This window comes from Lissotriton vulgaris, chromosome 6, assembly GCF_964263255.1.
Source record: "Lissotriton vulgaris chromosome 6, aLisVul1.2, whole genome shotgun sequence".
NCBI classification, from domain to species: domain Eukaryota; kingdom Metazoa; phylum Chordata; class Amphibia; order Caudata; family Salamandridae; genus Lissotriton; species Lissotriton vulgaris.
In genome coordinates, this window is record NC_141694.1 from 591,077,770 (window position 1) to 591,096,688 (window position 18,919).

At 43.9% G+C, this 18,919-nt stretch overlaps 1 protein-coding gene across 1 annotated transcript in view; it reads right to left on the reverse strand.

Annotated features, from left to right (window-relative positions):
• GJB7 (gap junction protein beta 7) overlaps positions 1 to 14,792 on the reverse strand; it is a 135,790-nt gene extending 120,998 nt beyond the window's left edge. Inside the window, exon 1 of the mRNA XM_086925237.1 lies at positions 14,576 to 14,792. The gene's annotated coding sequence lies outside the window, so the exon portion shown is untranslated. The remainder of the gene's footprint in view (positions 1 to 14,575) is intronic.
• Positions 14,793 to 18,919: the final 4,127 nt, after the last annotated feature.

An 18,919-nucleotide genomic window follows, 5' to 3' on the forward strand; every position in this document is an offset into this window, starting at 1 on the left:
TAAGGTGACAGGGGTGGTGACTAGAAGCGTGTAGCACAGTATTGCCTGCTGTTAACTTTCTATATATATATATATTTATAAATAGCACCATTGGTTCATAGTGTTAAAAAGTATTTTTATTGCAGAAAAAACAGGAGTGCACCCTAGATTGAACTATTACCCCTCAATGGAGAACATGTACGCCCTCCAGGCCAGGAGTGTCAACATGGCAAACATAAAAGTAGCTGGTACAGTCCTGGTGGTCTGCGTTGTAGGAGATATCAACCTGTTTCTGCAGTAGTAGAAAAGGTTTAAGGCTCAGGAGTGTTAACAGTAGGTTTCATGGTCACTAAAACAAGTTTCTAACACTGCAGCACTGAGCTAACTAGAACAGGCATTCTCGCACTGTATTGCTGGATGCTCATGATCCCAAGGGGTTAAATCTATGCAGTGAGATAGAGTATCTTTATGAAAACATAACAGTAGACTCGTTTTAATAGGCCCTGGGGCAGGACCCACTTCAACATCCTCAGCAAGAACATTACGCACCAGTCAGTACTCAATACGCTATTCAACTATACAGCAGGAACCGATCAATGAACTACGCAACCACCAAAGAGCCCACAAAAGGAGACCGAGACAATGAAGGACAGTGTCATTTGATACCATTTCATTCAGCATTAGAACAATGTCAAGTTTCTTTCTGTCACTCTCTGTATCTTGAAATGGTTTTATATCGCTTTTTGTTAATGTTTCTGAATGTATACAATTTACTAAGGGCCTCATTTATGGGGATTTGACTTAGGGCAGTGCAACAAGTCACTTTTCTGCTCTGATCTACGTCAATGTGAAAGGGCAGGAATGCACCGTATTTATCTAATACAGTGCATTCCTGTCCTTTCCCCCAGCGTTCGTGCTGTTCAGTAGCCTAGCGCAAACACAGGCACCCTTGCACCATGGTGCAAGGGTGCCTGTGTTGTGGGCAGAATCATTTTTGTGCAGAAGGTGCACCTTCCGGCACAAAAATAACCCTGGGAGGCTTTTTTCTCTTTCTATGTGTGCTGCAGAACATGGAAAGAGGAAAAAAAGAGAAGAAATAAAGTTATTTCTCTTCGTTGCTCCTGCCCTGGAGAGGCGTAAGTTTTTGGCACATCCTCAAGTTTACATGGTTTTGTACATCCGGGGAAGTGTCAAAATTCATGGATGTTGCAAGGGAACACCCACCCCCATGCCCTCAAAACATCTCCCTAATGCAGAGTAAGGCAACTCAGCGATTTGCGCTGCCTTTCCTTACTCTATATCTAGGAGGCCATTCCAAGCAAAGTAGCTTTGCGTGAACTCATAAATACGATTTTGTGATTTGCGCCGCAGGAGTGTCACAAAAAGTGAAGCAACAGAGGTGCTAGGGGCTCAGAAATATGCCCCTAAATGTAGAAGAAAGTATGGTGACTTGGCTTGAGTATTACCTTGAATCCTTCAGACTAAGAGGTTTGCGGAGGACTTGGATTGAAGACCCGCAGATTGAAATCCATCACCAATGCATGATGATTGCATTCACAAAGCTGTTCAGGACTGGTGGGACTAGGAAGGTTACTATAGCTCCTTAAAAGCTGTTATGAAGTGTTACAGGTGCAAAGCTGATCGCCACATGTGAAGTGTTACAGTTGTAAAGCTGTGCTCCGAGCTGTGATAGTCTGCTGATTAGTGGATGGTCCTTTGGAAGCCAAGGGCGGGTGTGGCTTTCAAATATGTTAAGAGCTGAGGAATGTAAAGATGCTTTAGGAGGGGAGAGAGAGAGAACTATGAGACTACAATTAGATTAGAATGAGTCAGCGAGTCTCTTGCCTTTAAGCTACAGGTGCTCCTCTGTATACACAGTAGAGCAGGTTTCAAAGAAGCGAGCCGCAACACTGTAAATTTGAGAATGCAATGTATTTGACTTCGTTTATTTAACAAATTACATGCTAATACTGCAAAGAAAACATTTAAATTATGAGTGAAATATATTTCCAATACAAGCTAATGAGCAACACCAAGTACTAGTGCGATATCAGTACACCTAGAAATATCACAAGCACCAATAATTAAAGGTGGTGTGATGGAAGAAAAGTGACCATTATCTAAGACCTTCCAGGCCAAGTCTGACATAAATATATGAACATCCCAAACACAGGGTTCCATCTACACAAATGATAACCATCCTTACGTTAGATATTTCCAACCTGGGGCAACTCGCGACATAACAAAGCAAGGAATGCGTTTGTTGTGGCCACCTCATAGGCTGGACTTACAGAGTGGTCTGTGTAAAACGCCCCGGCTCGTAATATTGCAACCAGATTTGGCAGTTAAGTTTGAGAGGTAGTCCAGCCTGCACGAGCGAACCAGCAAGGTCCCTTCATGAAAGGAAGAGCCAAAATTTAGATCTTCATCAATTTCACTGCAGCTGTGGAGCACCAACGCAGAACATTCTTGGAAGTAAAAATTAAATTGGAGAAATGCAACTCTAATATATGCTGTTGTTCCCTTCCCTGCAAACCTCAAGATAGTATCCAGCAGCAAATCTTTCTTCTCTACAGATGCTGTCGCCATGTGGGAATGGTTGAAGCAAAAGGAAGAGGGCGATATTCACTTTCGACGTGACAGACTACAGAGATCATGGCGAAGACCAACACCTAGCCAACTCTATAAGCACATTGGGAGGTCCTCAGCAGCGGAAAATCTTTGAAGATCAGTCAGCTGCAATGACAACTGCAGAGACACCATGAGAAATAGGTTATTCTACTAAAGTCAGTGAAACAGGCAAAGATGTCGACCACTGGAGAGGGCAACAGCGATGACTTGACAAGCATGCAGAGAAAGGGACGTGTGGTCACTCCAATGGCGCCAGACCTGGTGACCTGTTCAACAATAAAAACAAGGGGCAGTGCGTAAAACCACTAGAATGCTGGACTTGATCTGAAGCAGAAGCGTAACTATCTTATTCAGTAGGCACAGTGACACTAGGGCCCAGATGCGAGAGGGGCCCTCTAAACCATAATTATTGCTCCATTTTTTGGCCCATACAGAGGAGGGCATTTTATTTGCTTGCACTAAGGCCCATACCACCTTTGCTACCTCCCTGAAGAGAGACTTGTAATCATAGGTATGTCATATAATTAATATCTGACTATAACCCAGGTGAGGATGTGGGGTTAAGGCTCCAGAACATTGCACCAATCTCAACAAGCATTGGCAAAGCCAATAGTTCTGGCATTGGCCACCAGCCTTCTGGCAATCTTTGTTTGTGTTGTCATGGTTTTTGCAAAACGTTATTGTTTGGGAATATTCAGGGCCCTCATCAATCCCCAAAATTTTTTTTGCTACAGGCAAAAAAATTTGTGGGACCTACAAAAACCCAATACCATTACACTCATTGACACTGAAGGAAACTATTCTGTGCATGGATGTGTTCCTTATGAAAGGGCGGCATGCCATAACTCATAGTCAAACAAAAAATAGGATGATGCGGAGGAATAATTAACCACAAATTCCAAGCTGGGAAAGACAAATTAGTTCCTACTTACAGGTACTCAGTCCCTCAGTATTAGTCATGCTTATTTCCATAATCACATACCAACTCCAAATCAAATATAGGTAGCCATTCTTTATCATTTTTAACAAAACAAAAAAGATCAAAACCATACACACAGAACAAATAGGTCTATACAATCACAATTCCTTAGTACCATATCTTTCTAAAGAACAGTTGCTAAATGTAAGCCCAAGTTTTTTAAGCAATCAAAAAAAAAGGTAGTCTAATACACACTTAAGGGGAAAGCTCAACCCTCAACACAGTCGAAGAAAGTGTGCATCCAATTTCTTTATGTGACACTAATGTTCTGTCTGATTCGGACCTCATCAGGACATGGCTAAAAGGAACAAATACATGGAACTACACAGACTGCAGATTTACTAATGCTGAAACTGCAAGCAGGAGTCGCCACCAAAGAAGTAAAAAACCCCTTGGTAAGGTGTCTGAGTGTGCATGAGATCAACGGTAGGGTGCAGTTTTCTGACAAAAACCACACCCCCCCCTTTCATGACCAGCGGTGCACTATAAGCGCAGAATTGGCCCAGGGCGAGACACACTAGTGAGCAGCAACTTTGCTCTATTACTTGCCACGCCGGCCATCAGCAGTGTTGCCTTCAGCGCAGGGCGTAGTCTGGTCAGTAAGATTGGGGGTGTGTAAGCTTCAAATTTCCCAACAATCACACTGGCATATCATGTTGAAATACATAATGAGAAGCAGGACACAAGAGGGGGCTTATGAGGCAGTGGAAAGAGAGAGGAGTGCAGATTGTTATGGATACTTAAAACACCATAGTTTTCAAACTAATTATGTTTTAAGGCAGATACGAGAGATGGTGTGCTTTTGGCAGTGTGGGCATGTATAAATCCAGGGTGTGAGTGTTAGATGGCACCAAGGACTGTAATGTGGGTGAACCACAGCTGATTTCATGATGTCATTTGCAATACTTACTGTGAGTCCTTCCTTTTAACACTAATCACTTTGCATGCTAGGACATGCAGTTTTCTCTTTTCATATCACACAGTAGATCATGGTCAACACAATTTCAGATATTTATTTGTTTCCATTGACTTTATTGCTTTGTGTTAGACTTGTCATCCTTAATGTGGTCTTTCCCCAGACGTTTTGTCTTTTGCCTGCCATGTTTAATGATTCGTTGCATTGGCCTTAGGACTCTGAGCACCTAACCAGTGCTACCCAGTGCTAAAGTGCATGTGCTTCTCCCCTAAAATACGATGACATTGGTGTGTACCCGATTGGCATATTTTTTGTACTTGTAAGTCTCTTATAAAGAGATATACCATATACCCAGAACCTGTACTTCAAATGCTACTAGTGGGCTGTAGCACTGATTGTGCTACCCACAGAAGTAGCCATTCAAACTTGTTTCAGGCCTACTACTGCAGTGCCTGTATGTGCAGTGTACTGCCACTTCGACTTAGCATTTAACACTTCTTGCCAAGTCCTAAAGTCCCCTTTATTACATATGAGTCAGCTCGAAGGTAGGCCGTAAGTAGCCCTAAGGGCAGTGTACCATGTAAGTAAAAGGTAGGACAAGTGCTTGTATGTTTTGCATGTCCTGGTAGTGACAAACAGCCTATTTTGTATTTCACTACTGCCTACCCCTCTCATAGGCCAGCTCTGGGAATTTCTTAATACACTTTTAAGCAGTAATTCCTGATCAGAGAGGAATAGCTTTTTCATGTTTCATATGCTTGGAATAGAAATGATAAATCGTCCTTACTGGTGATGTTCAATTTATCATTACTATTTTAGAAATGCCACTTTTAGAAAGTGGACATTTCTCTGTTCTTAGCTTTTTGTGCCTTACAACCTGTATCCAATACACAACTGAGTTTGGTGACAGCTACATTTAGTGCATTCCCTCTAGACAGCCACAACCACAGGAAGGTGAGACTCATCTGCATTCTGAGCACTCATCTGCAGATGGGTCTTCCTAGGCAGGGAGGAATGGGAGGGGCACTTGCACTTCAATAGGTAGTGTCCTATCCAGACCCAAAGCACTGATTTACCCCCCCAACTCCCACTGATAGTCTGGCAGACAGGACTGGGTTGAAAGGGATCCTTGTGCACTTCAGAGAGCTGTTTTTGAAGTCACCCCCTATATCAAAGGCACTTTTGGATATAAGTACTGGGTGTCTGACCCCCTAAAATCAGACACTTCTGGATCTTGAACTGAACCTGTGTCAGAAGGCGCTGCTGTGCTGCTTAAAGTACTCAAGTGGTATGATTTTCTGAAAGAACTGCTTTTCTGCTTGTTGCTCTGCTGCCTGTTGCTCCCCGACTCTGCCTTTCCTCCAAAGGATCTGCAAGGGCTTGCCTACTATTTTTGGAAGTCTCAGGGACACAACAGACTGCTTTACTCTGTCTTCGGTGAGTCTTACCCTTGCCTGAAGTGTCTTCTCCAGGTTCAGGGCCTCAAAAGTCAGTTCTGCAGCAGTTTCTCTACATAACCGATACATCGTCACAACTGTGCCGAACGGAAACAATGTATCGCCCTCCAACAGCAACACAGATGCTGTTCAACTACATCATTTCGACAGCCTGCACGGCCCAGCTACAAAGCTCTGACCAGTTCAAAGGTGATGATGAATTGCCTTCACCTCAGTGAAACTCGACAATGATGCAGCAACTAGACTGTGTGAAAAAGATCAACTTATCAAATCACTGTGAGAACTTGATTTTTTTGACAGAATACATTTGGGTTCTACTCTTACAACTGTTTAAGCATATTTATTTTTAGGTGATTTGTAGCAAATCAATATGATTCACTTATTACTTTGCTTACCACCCGTTTCATACAAATATTCAACAAGAAATTCAAGGCATTTATGGATGCCAAATAACACCTGTGTTGTCTTTGTCTTAAAGCTTTTTCAAAGCTAAGTTAAGGTGAAACTGAAGATATTTTTTTATTAAAAGCTAGATATTCCTTAAAATAGTCACTGTGTGAAAAAGGCCCGCACAGGAGGCCGCCGTTTCTCAGTCCACACAGCGAAACAATGGAATACGCTCCCCCTGAAACTTAGATCGGAACCCAACCGCCTCCGCTTCAGGAAATCCCTTAAAACCTTTCTGATCCCGTAAAATACTTTCACCCCCGTACCCTTTCCATCAGGACCACGAGGTTTAGCGCTGGGATACTCTTGGGTGACTACGCGCTCTATAAAAACCTAAAATAAATAAATAAATCTTACTCAGAGGCTAAACGGCAGCAGCAAAGTGGCGGCACTAAAGGGGTTCACAAATTATTTAATTTACAAAGTATCACAGAATTGAGCAACACACAAAACAAAAGCAAATCTGAAAAACAAGCAAATCAATAAATAGTGTATTTGTTTAATACATTTAAATTCAGAGGAACTAATAACAGGAGGGCAAACGTCTCCTCACAAGAGTAGAATATTTGATTGGACGAGGTAGGAAGACTAGTCACAGTGGAGTGAGAGGCATTCTAATTACTTTCAACGTGGACACTGAAGCAGTATGTTGCAAAGCAGCTCATGCCCAAACAGCTATTGAAGGTGGGCCACAAACAAAGATAAACAAGCCTTAATGAAGGCTGATAACAAGGTTGATGCATGAAAAAACCTTATGGCCTCTCATTCAATGCAAATGTAATACATACGCCCAAATAGCTACAACGACTCATATAAAAATAGAAACCATTTACTGAAGTTCATGACTTTCCATAAAAACACACATTCTACCTATGCCCTTGGCTTTAAGTGCATTCTTTTAGAACTGCAGCCACTGTAAAAACAATGATCTCAAGGTCTTCAGCTACTCAGGGGCGTAGTTTCCATTCATGTAGCAGGTACAGTGACACCCAGGCCAAGGACCTGAGAGGCCCCCTTGAACCCTTTAAAAGAAAATGTTTTAATAAATGCAATTTTATTGAGTTTTGTATCGACAAACCATAACACAATGGCATTTCCAAAATATCTTCTTACAATGACACTAGGGATAAGCATGAGACACCGTTCCACCATACATTCGATTACATCCAAATCTCTGGCTATCCAGGAAGGGGGACAATCCTCGCCCTGTCGTAGTTCAGTGGTTTCTGGGAGAGAGGGGGAGGAGCAGGAAAGGGAGGTCCACACTATTCAGCATGAAATTTTTTTTCTACAGGGCAAGAGGAAGAAGGCAGCTTAAAGGGGACAGCAGGACCAGAGGGCGCAGGCGGGCCTGCACAGCTGTGATGTCAGCAGCACGGAGCAGCTATGAAGTGCTTCCAGCACCACAGGTATAGTGTCATGTCTCGTTTGGGGTATAGGTTACATCTTCACCCTTCCACATTTTCAGTGCTCTGGTTTTGCCCACAGGGAGAGGATGTGCCCTCCCTGGTGTCCTCTATGGCTGCAGTTAGAACACCGTCCTGGGCCCTTGCAAAGGCTCGAGGACTCTGACCCCTGTTAAGCCTCAATGTGCAGCAGGGTTCCCGCCACAGTTGCCCCCTTCTTCAGTTCTTGCAGCTGCTAGTGGTACGCTGGGCTCATAGCACTTCTCCAGTTTTAGGTAATCTGCCCCTTTGTTAGCTTTGACACCAAATCAATGAAGTGTGCTGTGACCTTTTTAACCTTTAGTCGAGCAAATAGCCCCAATAGGTACTCTTCAGGGAAACAAAGGATTTGCCTCTCTGTGGCTAAATCTATAGTTTCTGCCATTTTCTCCCCGTACTCCCTTAAGATGGGACAATGCGACACCAGCTGGAAAAATGCATCATCAGGGTGTAAGTGTCCTGGGTATGTAGCCTGTGCCCCTCGTTATAGTCTATTAATTCTATTGGGTGTTATGTAGTATGTTAGGTGTATGTGGTATAGCTGAGTCAGGCAGACTCTGGCATTCCTATGGGTTTTACAGTATTCTTTCTCTGTGATGTTTTCTGTGAGTCTTTTGAAACATCTCTGCTTCTTGCATAAAGTTGAACATTTCTTCAAGTAAAAAAGATACACTTTAATTTCCATGTTCAAAACTTCAAAAATACTTTCAACCGAATGCCTGCCTTTGTTTGCAGCTCGCAGTCTCTCTCTTCGCTCTTTCAGTATTGTTTTGGTGAGCATTTCTTGACAACTGAGCGAAATTCAGCTGTAATTATCACATTCATCTTCATGAACTTTGCCTCTTTTTGAAGTATTCTTAAAATGCATTGGCCTTTTGGCATTCGAAAATATCTTGGTTGAATTTTATTCCTGGCTTGCTTAATTTCTCACTATCACACACCGGATAGAGGCATGTGTTCTGTTGAGTGCTAAGTATAACTATGGACAGGGCCACTGGTATTATACGGCAGCGGAGGGCCAAATTATGCAGCAGGGTTGGGTAATTTATACAGCAAGAAAAAACAAATTATGCAGCATAATGCTGCACATCTTGCAATAGCATTACTTCATTATTTTGTCATTTATACACGTGTTAATCACTGACTGGGCATTGGTTGCACCTCAATAGTACCAACTTAATATCCATATACAGCAATAAGCAATAGAAATGACCAGGCAACTTTTGCAAAAGTTCTCCCATTGTGTGCAACACGTGTCACTGCCCTCTTTCAGTAACTTCTGAACAGTTTGAGCGAGAAACAATTTTTTTGTTAAGATCTGAAATATACAACAAATCATGAATTATGTGGCAAATGTAGCATATCCATAATCAAGCGAAAAATACTGCGGCCGCACAATCGTATAATTCTAGTGGCTCTTACTACAGTGGAGCCGCAAAAAAAATCTAAAGGGAATCTTTTTTGTTTTGTTAAATATTTTGTATTTGGTTTTAGACAGTCATGACACAAAAAAGCACCAACTTGTGCCCAACACATACAAAAAACCAAGCGGAAGGGCAATTGCATGTCAGGTATCCACACAGAAGTGGCGGATAACATTTTAACTATATACAGTACAATTGAATAATTAGACAAGCACAGTAAATTATGATACATGGGCCAAGAATGCCGAGATGACAAGACTTCAGTTGCATCGTCATACACATCTAAACCAAAGTATCGACTCCAGCCACCCCAAATTTTGTGAAACTTGCGGGGGCAGCAACTGGTTTGATATGTAACCCTTTTCACCCAGATGTATACATCCCTTCCCCTTTTCCATTTCCCTAAGGTCGGTATCTCCAAGGGCCCCCAGTATTTAGCCAGGTCCCTCTTAGCCACCACCAGGCCCAAATTACTGAATAGTAGTTTCATCTGGGGGAGGGTATGCCCAGGAGGGTGTATTTATGATCTTCAGACAGTGTTGCTCCTATTACGTTCAAAAGTTCTAGAAATACCTTGTGCCAGAAGGCGTGTGGCTGGACAAGACCATAGTGTATGGAAACAATCTCCCTGTGGCACACTGCATCCCAGGCAGTCCTGGGAGTCCACTATCTCTGTTCTGTTTAGGCACGCCCTGTCATAATAAATCTGATGAAGGATTTTAAACTGAATGAATCTCAACCTGGATTTAATAGCTACCTCTCTTGGGAACATCAGTGTCGATCCCCAATCCAAATCTTCGAATTTCCCCATATCATTCCCCCAAGTGTTGCGCAGTTTCTGGAGAGTATCAGGCATATTGTTATTGATAGCTTTATATACCAATAAACTGTCTTATCCATTATGTGTTTTAAAAGGAGTCTTCTTCTAGGGTTGTATATTCTGGGAGATCTGCAACAATCTCCACATCCCAGGCATGTTGTAGCTGTAGATATTTGTACTGTTGCATGTCTTGGAGTTGAAAGTCCCACTGGAGGGATGAAAAGGGCATGAGGGTACCCCCCTCAAGCAAGTCACGTACAGTGGTAATACCAATCCGGTCCCACGCTCTAAACCATTTCAGCTTCCCAATTTCCCATAGGGTGTGTCCCTCCAACAGCAGGGTAGTTCATGTTATTCTCTGCACCCATCCCAGGTGCTTGGTTGCCCTGGACCAAGTCTCAATCATCACTTGGGTTGCTGGGAGCAAATTGCTCATACCCCTTCCCAATTAAATAGTAATAAAAATTCTGCTCTGAAACTGTGTTCTCTCTAGTGCATAGGTAAGGTGATTGACGTTTAAATGACCTCAATCATTGACTGCTATCAAGTAGGCGGCCCAGTAGTTGGCCCAAATATCTGGAAAGGCTATACCTCCATTGTAAGCATTACGTTGTAATGCCCGTAGAGCTATTCAGGGATGTGCGTTATCCCACAGCAGCCTCCTAAACTCTTCATCAGTTTTGACGAATACATCATCAAGGATTTGTCTAACAAGTATTCTGCAAGACATAAAGAAATATTGGTAGAGTAACCAATTGAAACATGGCCAACCTTCCCAGGATCATCAAAGGCAGTGTCCTAAAACGCTCCACCGATATACGTAACTCCGTCAGTATTGTCCTCACATTGTGATCTATGGATCGTATTGGATCCAATGTCACATAGATCCCCAAATACTGGAAGCCCTCCCAACTTACTCACAGTGTCCCAGGGAGGTCTACTGGATTAATATGGCCACCTACAGGAAAGAGGGCTGACTTATCCCAGTTTGTGGTATATCTCGACTGGGACCCATATTCCTCAAAGGCTTTAAAAACTGTATGGAATCAACTCCTCCGGTTGGGTAAAGTATAAGAGGATATCATCAGCATACAATGGTAATTTTTCCTCAGTCATTGGGGATCCAACTTTCTTGAAGCCTGTGATGTGGAGATACCTGTGGAAAATACAGGCTGGAGTTTGCAGAATGAGGGCAAAGAGGAGAGAGAACAAGGGGCATCCCTGCCGAGTCCCTCTCTTAACAGGAAACTCTGCTTCCCTCTCTTAACAGGAAACTCTGCTGAGAGAATACCATTAACTCACACCTTTGTGATTGGTTCCCTATATAACAATGGCCTTTCAGCTTCCAGGGAAATGTACACATGGGGATCCAGGCAGTAATGCGGCTTCTGCCGCACAGTTGTAAAGTTTGCAGAGATTACCTCTAGTAGAACACTTAGGCATGAAGCCAGAGTGATTTATATGAACCTGTGGGGATAACACTTAGAAGCCTAGTGGCAAGAATAGTAGGCAGGATCTTAGTTCCTATATTGAGCAAGGAGATCAGATGGTACAAACCACAGTTGGTAGGAGGCTTTCCGGCTTTATGTATCACCACTATCGTGGTTGTGCATAAGTCGGGGAGGAGGATTCCTTCCTCTCTGGCGGACAAACATAACTTAAGCAAATTGGGATCAATACGTCTTGCCTTTGGGACCTTATAAGTGTTTAGTCATGCAGCACACTATCCTGGGTGCTCTGTCACCAGGGATTGAACCAGACCATCAATTCTATTGAAGGTGCTCATTCCAATGTCCTTTTAGCTTGTTTTGGACCATCTGGAAAATATGACAGGAAAAAAAGAAATGACCTCCACATGTTGGGAGAAGAGTCCTTATGAGTAAGAGGAGAGGATGTAGCCTTACGACTAAAGCGCTCGACCTCAAAGCTGTTGAACCAGGTTCGAGTCTCGGCAACAAGCTCAACATCCTGTGATTCTGGGCAAATCACTTAATCTCCCCGTGCCTAACAAAAATTAATGTGTCCTGTAACAAAACTGGTGCTCATGTAAAGCGCTCTGATACCCGATTCGGGTCTAGTTCGCGCTATATATAAAACTCTATTAAAAAAAAAACATTGAGCCATTAGCTCTTTGATTTTAAGATACATAAACTCATGATTTGGGAGTTTGTTTTTAAAAAACAATTGCTGCCCAGGCACACTGAATATGTGCAGAAAAGTTTCATGGTCTTCACAGACATCTGTGCCTGGTGAAGATCTTTAAATACAGTGGGCTGTACTCCGCCAGGACAGCGGAGTACATCCAACCGCTGACCTGGCAGAACAGAGTACAGCCTGCCTATGTAAGCCTCTCTATATTTTAACCCATGGTACAATTGTAACAGCTGCGCCTGGGTCAAAATGACCCCACAAGCATTTATACTCCATCTCTCACTTACTATATCTCTTTTTTCCCACCTTCTTTTCCTTAACTTTCTCACTCTTCTCTTTCTTGTCTTTCCCTCTCTTTTGTTTGCTATGTATTCATTTGGTTTTCTTTCTTATATAGCACACAATTACTCATCAAGAAGAATTACTTAGCGTATAGGATGTGATCATAGGACTTGCTGCATAGTAGAAGAAAACTGATCAGCAAAAAAAAACTGGTTCTGAGGACTTTTCTAAATTTGAAGAGAAGACTCAATCTTTTGAAAAATTCAAGGTTCCATCAGTCTTTGAGATTGCTGGAAGATCTATGGCAGCAGGGTGGGAAAGAATTTCCCAAACCTGTGGGAAAGGACAGAAGGACTGTTTCTGTAGTTGACCTTGCGAAGCCTACAAGCAGGTTTAAAAAGAACTATTTCGGTATTTTGTTGCCCACTCACATGTGTTCACTATTCCCAAAACTGGGCTGTCTGTGGGGCAGGTGTCTTTCTTGTAAGTAGAAGGCACTAAATTAAGCCCCTGAATTTTGCAGAAGCCCCTTTAAACCTTACTAAGAGATTCGAGGCTTGCGAATGAACGTTGAAACCTCGAATCAGAGATTTGAGAGACCTACCGAATCTTGTCCAGAAAATTCAAAAATAAATCCTTGGCCAGGATTTGTGGGGACCTCTATAACTAGTCACCAGTGTGGTAATGTTTCTCACTCAGAATGAGCCCACATTACAAATCCTACTCCAGTTTGAAACCCCCTTAAAATGATGATACTCTTTTGCTGCACATTTGAATATGGGACTCTTAAAAGTTAAAAAGATAGATTTGTCCAAGTTCTGGACACCACGGGCGATAAGAAAGGGTGATTCACCTTTTTGGCCAAGCGGTGCCCTTGTATCTGTCAGTGCTAAAGTTAAAAAATAAGTAAAAATAACTCCACCAAAAGCAACACAAATCTGACCAAAGCTTCCACTATGGATAGTAAGCAGAAATGTTTGATTGTGCACCTGAAAAAGGAAGTGTTTTCCTGCCTGCGTCTTTACAGCAATAAAGCATAAATATCAACAGAGAAGAAAGAGCGTATTATATGCATGATAGCTAGTTGTACTGTCTTTCACCAAATGTCCATGAAGTGAGTGCCCACATCAGTGTCCCGAAGTGGCAATAAGCCCACATACTAGTGCATAAAAAAACGGCAATACATATTTGAACTTGTGCACTCTACTTTTGAAAATAAGATTTGTAGTGCATATTGTCAAATATTGATGCTATTGCGCATTAAATGAATGTAGTGGCCTCCTCACCCTCTAGCAAAGGCTCTTGGATGTTTTGGAGCGATGTATTTCAATACAGTGGGAAGAATTACATTTTAAGAATTCCACAAAAGAAAAACAAACGTTAACAAATCCATATCAGTAAAAATGTACCCGGGTCACTGGTGGCATGGTGGGAACACCTCTCTAGAAAACCTCACCAGGTGGATTGACTTGCATTAATGAATGTTTAGCCATAATCATACATATCTCATAAAAAAACATGATCAGGCTGTGACCCTCCACAGCGCTGCTTCATCCCAATGCATCGCAAAGTAAACTGCGCCAACATTTTCAAGCCAATGGCGACTGCTCGCGGCTGGGAGGCTTGCGCACAGCATAGAGATATTCATTTTAAGCACTCTGTGAAGATAGACCACAATACTATTAATTTTTTCTTTGCCCTAGGGCAAAAAAAAGAACTCGGTCAAATTAGTGCATTGAAAAAAAAAACGATTTGCAGGGGTAATTTCTAATTTCCTGCTAATTCAAGCCCCCATGATTCCAAACAATACTCAATGGGTCACGCAGAAACAATTGAAATATAACTTGCACACGTAACCCCAAACGTCCTTAAGATGACGCACGCTGGGGCAAGAGGTAGAGGTAGGAAGAGAGGCAGAGAAATTAAGATATAGAACAGAATAGACACAGGTCACATAGAAGAGTTGAAAGGAAGGGGGTCCTTGGTAACTGCCCAAGCCTTTAAACGTCTCCGTGAGTCTGTGAGCGGCGGGGCTCGCACCTACCACTTCTGAAGAGGGGGACGAGGCGCCGGAGCCCAGCAGGCAGCTGTCGGGCAGGGTCGACTATGCCATCCCCGGCCGGTGCCACCGCAGCCGCTGTCTGCGTCAGCCCGGACGAGAGGCCCTGGTGGTTTCCAAGGTACAGCGAGACAGAAACAGGTGTAACCTGATCATTTGTTTGGCGTGTTACTCTGACGAGAACACCCCTCCGGCCCGCGGTGTTTTCGGTAAAGAGACAAAGAGCGCACCAGCAAGCATTTAAAGCTGCGCAGGCATAATTATGGGCGCGCTCCTCTCACCTCAGAGTTTATGTTGGAAGCCTGACAAGGGTCAGCCACTACCATCTTTTTATCACATGGATTTTCTGCGTGCAACTAATGTCCGGCGTCTGCTTTTGTTTATAGGTTAAGTTACAGCAGGCGTATACTGCACGTGAATCTCCTGCCTGCGTGTAAGATGTATTCAACAGGGGCCCTTGCACCGGAAACCATGAGTAACCACCAACGTTTTAAAGCCTACCATATAGAGCAAGATGGATGGGATGAAGGGATTAATTACTAAAAACGAAGGACCTTTTAACAAACGACTACTATTAGGTCCGCATAAAAGTATCCATTGCTGTAGGTGCCTACAGTCAGGACCGGTTCTAGGATTTTTGGGGCCCTGGGCAGAAGGAGGGTGTGCGAGGCCCCTCCAATTTGCATAGACTTGACCCATTCAGGGATGGTTGCAGCTGAGTAGATGCCCCTGCTCCTGAAGCTGCAGCCCCTCCCTCTCATTCACCTACAAGCACCTCTCAACAGCTCATCTTGGGCGGAAGGTGTGTGGGTTGCTTATCTCCATACTGCCAGGGAGCTAAACAGCAGGGCCTTAGCCATCCTGCTGTGCCTCTGCATGGGTGGAGGGTGGAGGCCTAATTGCCGGACAAATCTGAGTTTGCAATTGGGAATGAGGAGGGGGCCTCCTACCCTCGGGTTCCCCTTGCTACACCATTGCAGTGAGGCCAGGGCATGGGGGCCTCATAAGGTGGGGCACTTGCAAGTTGGTACCTTTCATGCCGTGCTCTGATTGTTTCGCAATGGTGCGGTGCCCCACGTTGGAGGGCTGACGTCAGGGTCCTGGGCAGCTGCCCACACTGCCCATGCCTAGCACCGGCCCCGGCTACAGTAATGAAACAAAGGCAACACACCTAGGCAGTGGTATCAACACCAGAGTTACATTTCTATGTTGAGGAAAAAATATATTATTGTGGGGTAGAAATTCTCTGGGTGCTTTGTCCAAAGAGCATGCCTACTCCCCTCCCACAACAGCCAAGCAAGAGAATTATGTCTTGAATACACTTATTTCGAAAAACCTCATGGCTGGTATTTTTCAGGTCAAACTCCATAAAGTGAAGATATCTTTGACTGATAGGAACATATCCTGTAAGTACAACCCACAGGATATACTGCTGCCCTGCTCCAAGTTCTCCTCGTATTAGCAAGTGTGTGGTAATTCCTCCAGTTTAATGGTGATTGCCTTTGTCTACCACCAGTCAAATTAGCTTTAGTACAAAACACCACTGTCATGGACACCATTACCTCTTACAGGCGACGGTGGATGGCCACATCGTTCTCCGGAAATTGTGAAGTGTTGTTTAGCCTAACTACCTTTTTTAGGTTTCCCCTGCACAGTGCTTGCGCTGTGCTTGTGAAATCTCTTGTAATTAATATATCTTAAAAGGGGGCTCTTATCAGTTCCCATTACCAAATTACTTTGTTCATTCGCCTTTTTTGTTAACTTCCATTGGCTGCACACATTTACGATACTTCTGCTAAAGCTGTTCACACTGTTTAAGCCCCATTCACTGTCAACATAAGACCTCCTCCCACAGAAAAGTCAGACAGTTTCTAACAGTATGCTGGAATGCTTGCTTTTTATTATTTTGTTGTGTAAAGCAGATGCAGTAGCCTTAAAACGTTTGTGGCATTTCCTATTCATGCCTCAGTACCTTTCTTTGCACTTTGTACGCATTATCGGATAGATATATTTTTTTTTAATGAATCAATTTGGCCATTATGATCAAATTCTACATGTTGTAATTAACATTGCACATTACAAAATTTATTTAATTTACAAGAACTATGGTATATTTTACTACTAAACAGGCAGCCACAATTGCAGTTAAGTTGCAGACAACCGGGTCATGATTTGAATGGTGCAGCACGTGCAGTAGCACCAGGCCCAAAAGTTGTCATAACTCTTCTAAACACATAACATTGCTATATTTGACTACTAAAGAGGCAATCACGATTGCAGTTACCTTGCAGTTAAAGGGGACTTGATATCAATTTATTTATTTGAGAATTTTGCAGAGCGCGCAGCGGCCCCAACGGGGCGTCCCAGCGCTGAGAACTTTGAAAAATAGAGGTCATGGGGTCAGATTTCCACTGTTAAGAGGAGAATAGATGTGTTTTCAGGGATTTACGGAAAGCTGATTCTGTCTGACAAGTGCGTAAGGCTAGTGGGAGCTTGTTCCAGCGCTGAGAGGTACAGACCTCAAAAGTTTTTCCACCTGCCCGAGAGCGTTTAAATCGGGGAGTTTCCAGGAAGTGGAGGGTATTGGATCGTAGAGTCCTGGAGTTGGCGTAGGGTCGCAGGGTGTTTTTCAGGTGTGCCGATCCACTACCTTTTGATGCACGGAAGGCCAGTATCATGGCCTTGAACACACAGCTTTTAGCTATGGGCAGCCAATGGAGTTTGCAGAGGTGTGGAGTGATATGGTGTCTAGCAGGGATTCTCTCCACCAGCCGGGCGGCGGCATTTTGGACCGTCTGAAGTTTATGGCAGAGGCCTGCTGTGATACCAATGTAGAGGGCATTGGCATAATCGAGGTGGGATATGATCAGTGCCTGGATCACAGTTTTACGGCAGTCCACCGGCAGGTAGTTAATGAGGCGTTTTATGGTGCGGATCTTAGCGAAGCAGGAGGATGCAACTGTTTGCACCTGATTGTTAAAGCTAAGTTGATTGTCCCAGCGAACTCCGAGATTTCTCACCGAGTCTTTGGGGGTTGGGGCTAGGCTCAGGTCTTCTGGCCACCATATACTAGAGTCCAGGGGGGATGGTGTGTTGAAAAAGAGGATCTCTGTTTTTCCAGCATTGAGTCGGAGGGAATTAGCATCCATCCAGCTCGAAATGTCCCTAAGACAGGATTTGAGTGGATCGAAAGCTGAGGCGGAGGGGGAGTCAAAAGTGAAGAGAAGCTGGATGTCGTCAGCGTAGAAAGTAGATTTAATCCCCGTCTGTGCAATCAGCTTGGCCAGGGGGGTGAAATACACATTAAAAAGGAGCGGGCTCAGGGAAGAACCCTGAGGGACTCCCCATTTGAGGGGTCTGGCAGAAGAGGTGAATGGAGGAGTGAAGACCTGCTGTGTGCGGTCTGAAAGGTAGGATGAGAGCCATTTCAGAACAGCGCCACCCAACCTTAGGTCCTCCAGTCTTTCCAGCAGGATTTTGTGAGAGACAGTGTCGAATGCTGCCGAGAGATCCAGCAGCACCAACACCGCCCTCGACCCTTGGTCAAGCGTCCACCTCACTGAGTCAGCCATTTCGATTAGGGCCGACTCGGATCTGTGGCCCGACCTGAAACCGTGCTGGGAGTCGTGGAGAAGCCCATTGGTTTCAATGTAATTCGACAACTGCGAGTGTACCAGTTTTTCCTGGATCTTGGCGGGAGCAGGCAGATGAGAAATAGGCCTGTAGTTGCTGGGGTTGTCTGGTTCCAAGATGGGTTTTTTAAGGATGGGGACTAAGGAGGCATGTTTCCATTTGGCAGGGAAACAGCCCGTTCTGAGGGAGTCGTTCCAGATAAGGTTGAGGTGGGGGTTGAGAAGGGATGCAAGATTTTTATATTGCTTGACAGGCCAAGGGTCTTTGGGTGAGCCTGATTTGCATTTGATAAGTTCAGCCATAGAATCTGCTTCTGATATGGGTGCAAATTCGAGTAGGATGGGCTGCGGAAGCGAGGAAGTCACGAGTTCCTTTTGTCGGCCTTCTGTGTTAGGGGTGGGGAAGGAGGAGTAGATAGCCTCGATTTTATCCTCAAAAAAATTGTGAAAGTTTGTCGCAAAGCGACTGAGAGGCGGGCTGAGTACGAGTCAGCGCATTGGGGTTTGTGAAGGATCTTACTATATTAAAAATGTCCCTAGTGCCATTGCTGGCAAGTTTGATTCTGCAGGCCAGAAAATCTTGTTTGTGTTTTTCGATCATTCTCCGGTATTCTTTAAGGGCCGATTTATAAGTGGTTTTGCTATCCAAGGAGTAGTTTTGTCTCCAGAGGCGTTCAAGGGATTTACAGGAGGCCTT